This window comes from Medicago sativa, chromosome 3 (assembly GCF_051527215.1).
Source record: "Medicago sativa cultivar Bolivia chromosome 3, Bolivia_mono, whole genome shotgun sequence".
In the NCBI taxonomy this organism is placed as follows: Eukaryota; Viridiplantae; Streptophyta; class Magnoliopsida; order Fabales; family Fabaceae; genus Medicago; species Medicago sativa.
In genome coordinates, this window is record NC_140751.1 from 51,316,475 (window position 1) to 51,320,642 (window position 4,168).

General features: G+C 32.4%; 1 pseudogene; it reads right to left on the reverse strand.

The window, feature by feature from the left end:
- Positions 1–3,141: 3,141 nt before the first annotated feature.
- LOC146938113 (uncharacterized) lies at positions 3,142–4,168 on the reverse strand (annotated as a pseudogene).

The window sequence follows — 4,168 nt, forward strand, 5'->3', positions numbered from 1 at the left end:
GCGACAAAGAAACTATTTTCTCTTGTTAAATTAGAGGTAAGAGTTTAAAAATGTTTTTGTGTATATGTTTCATGTTATTTTCTACATGTACTTATTTAGTTTTTTTTTTTTTTGAATCAGATGTAACATGCTGCTTGTGAGGCATTGGTTGGAGTTCTAGTAGCAAACAATTTACAATTACTCTCTCTTTCCTTTTCTTTTTTTAATTTATGCTTTGACGTTACTATGAACGTGATTTAAGGAAAGTGTATTTTGCTGACTTTTATTTGAATGTGAACAATTGTCATTTGACTCCAATGATCCATTGAGTTCCTATTTTCAAAATTTTAAAAAAATCTGACCTTTTTTTAAAATTTGTATCCAAATTTTTAAAAATTAAATTTTTTTACAGAATTTTTTTAAAAAAAATCTGACCTTTTATTAAAATTTTGAAAATTTACTTTTTTTGTATTTTGAAAATTAAATTCCAGAATTAAAAAAAAATCTGATTATATTTTCTGATTTTTAAAATTTTTTCGAATTTTTAAATTTTTTGGAAAAAAACTGAATATTTTTATGATTTTTTGGGGTGCAAAATCAGAAAGGGGGAAAACTATGGGGTGCAAAATCGCTCGTTTGAAACAATGGGGTGCAAAATCGCACAATTGGCAAAATATAGGGTGCAAAATCGCACAGTTGGCAAAATATAGGAAGAAAAAGTGCAATTAAGCCAAAATTAAATTGAACTTCAGGCAAAGACATGTTTGATTTTGTGAGAGAAGCATACTTTAGTTAAATTGAATGTTGTCTATTTCTATATCACGTTGTTTTCGTTGCATTATCTTTGTCTACGGTTTGTCTCGGCCAAACTTGGTTACGGTGGCCTGTAGGATTTTGTGATTTCGATTGGTACAGATGTTGCGTTACGAATTTCGATCATCGCGGTATGAATTACTCATAACATTGCATAAATAACTTAAATTAGAGAATTAGTCATTATTCACTTTGTTAATGTTTTTGGCATCCCTGGCCCTTCTCTAAAACAATTATCTTTAAGGCTCTTCGAAAAAATAGTTAATAGAAATAAACTTAATAAAGAAATGAGGTTGTTATAGGATGAGCAAAACGACAATTAAGTTTGGACAACAGCCACAAAATTAAGTTTTCGACTAGTATAGGAAAAGAGAAGATGGAAGTTGTGACGTTGAATAGCTTGGGAAGTGAAGCATAAAATAGTGGTATAGCAAAAAAAAAAATGGCAATTAGGTTTTGGAGTAATGAAATGGGGTAAATCATGTGCAAGAGAGTCCTAAGAATAAACGATGTAGAGTTCTAAAAAAAATATAGAATATTAGAATTTTTGGAAAGGAATTAACCAAAAGAATAAAGAATAAATTATTTCTAAAAATAAAAGGTGGGTCACTTGATCGAGCATGTGAGCACTTAATGAGTTTATGGGAGCCGTTAGATTAAAACCGTATTAATGGCTAAAATTTGGTGTCAAATTTAATTTGACACCTTGGTGTCATTTGATCATATCCCTACATCGTCAAATATCACATCTTTATATAACACATCTTAAAACTACACATCTTCAAATAACACATCTTTATATATAACACACCTCTAAATCATACATTTTCAAATAGCACATCCACACACATAATCAAATAACTCACTGATACACATCGTCAACTAATTACACATCGTCCAATAATCCAAATAAATAAACAAACCAAATACGTACTTCAATCCTCATTAATATCAGTTACGTGAGCTAACTTTAATTTGTTAAGATAAATAGGAAAAACTATATGGGTCCAAAAAATAGGGGTTCGGCCACTAAATTTGAAAAAACTTAAAAATTTGTTTCATTCTTAAATACAATTCTAAAATCATATATCTATTGACATAAAAAGAAATCATGATCCCCATCAAAAACATGTGCATAGAATCGTATTTATATATTGATTACAAGCAAACCACAAGAGCAATATTCACACGATTCAATTTTCAATTAATGAAATTGACAAAGGCACAAAGACAATTCTTCTTTCAATTCATAAATATATCTTATATATACACACAGGCGTATAGAAAATGGAATTAGCAAACAAACATAAACATAAAGATGAATGTAAAAAGAAGAAAATTGGCTTATCGCTAGCAAACAAAACAAAATTCAAAATCCTATTAAAATTATTATGTCGAGTAGTGACTGATAGAGTTATTAGATTTCATCCAAATTGTAACGGCTTCATAAAATACGAATTTAAACTCACAAACCCTAAAAGATAAATCAAGGTTTCAAACAAATTTTGGAAACACAAGTAAAAAAATAAATACGAACAATTTTTGGCACAACTAACATATATCATTTGAATATATCAAACATATAATTACGGCAACACAAATAAAACACAAATTTTAACAAGAATTCATTAAAGAATAATAAAACAATGAAAATTAACAACCCTTCACTACCCACATGTTTATACAACCTTATGAAGAATAAAGACCCTCCCTTACCTTTAGTTTGCCGAATTGATGAATTCATATGGTTCAATCTCCCTCTAAGCTCTTCTCTCTTTGTCTCCTTCAACTCTTTTCTCCACAACCCTAGGTTTTCTATTGTATTTGCTATCTTTTTCCCTGTTTTGTTTTTGTTATAATCCTAATACTCTAATGTTCTCTTCTATTTATAGCCACGATTAAGTTTGTTTCTACTTAATCTTTTTAACAAATTTAGATTTTATTTATTTTTATTTTCTCAAATAAACTAACAAATTTAGATTTTATTTATTTTTATTTTCTCAAATAAACTTTAGTCATATTTAATATATGCACCCAGTTTCCTTATTCTCACTGAATTCTCACCAAAAAGACTATTTTCTTTTTTTTTTAAATTATTTTCTCTCATTCTCTTTTTAATTAAACTACTATCATTAGTTAAAGCTCTGGATTATATATACTACTCTTATTACTCTAATGTCTCTATCCCAATTAACTAAAAAAATACTCACTCAAACATGCCAAAAACTAATTTAAATCAAATAAAAATAATAATAATGTCAACCAATCAATACTATTAATAACTAATATCACAAATCGGGGTGTTACAACTCTCCCCCACTTAAAGAATTTTTGTCCTCGAAAATTACCTCAAGCCAGGTTGTCTGGTTCTGAACTCTCTTCTCCACTCAGAGCAAATACCTTCCCGCTTGGCTGCACTTTCTTTGGTTTCTGACAGTTAGCACTGATGTGACCAGGTTCACCACAGTTGTAGCAAACCACTTTCTTACTCCTACGTTCTTCAACACTGTGTCCGGTTCTCCCACAGTTGAAACAAGTCAAAGTTGGATTCTTGCATTCAGCAATATGATGTCCCATACCACCACACTTGTAACACCTCACGCCTCCCCCACTTTGCTCATTCCCACCAGTAACTTTCTCCACTCCCTTATCAGCTGGAGACATGTAAGGCTTGCCACGATCTTGACCCTTACCCTTTTTGTCACTGATACTCTTGTAATAAGTTGATCTGGCTCTACTGTCCTCGTCATATATCCTACATTTGTTAACCAACACCGAGAATTGACGGATCTCTTGGTAGCCAATGAATTGCTTGATCTCAGGGCGCAATCCACTTTCAAACTTGACACACTTAGAGGCTTCAGCTCCCACAGCATTGTAATGTGGGCAAAATCGGGAAAGCACCTCAAACTTAGCTGCATAGTCAGCTACTGACTAGTTTCCTTGCTTCAGTTCAAGAAACTCTATCTCCTTCTTGTTACTGACATCAGCTGGAAAATACTTTCCCAAGAACTCCTCCCTAAAGCCTTCCCAAGTAATTGCAGTACCTGCAGCCTCTAGTCTCTGACGAGTGTTTTCCCACCAGTACTCAGCTTCCTCCTCTAGCATATGAGTTGCCATCCCGACCTTCTGCTCATTAGTAGTCACCATTGCTCACCATTGCTCTGAAAATTCTCTCGATCCCTTGCAACCAAACTTGTGCTCCTTCAGGATCATATCTCCCTTTGAAAGTTGGTGGATTGTTCCTCATGAATTTGTCCAATCGTTGCTCGTCTGCCCCTCCATGTTGATTATGTTGTCCTTGAAGAGCATTGTTCAAAGCTTGAGCCACTGCAGTCAAAGCATTTGCAATCACTTTATTGTTCCTTCCAGCCAT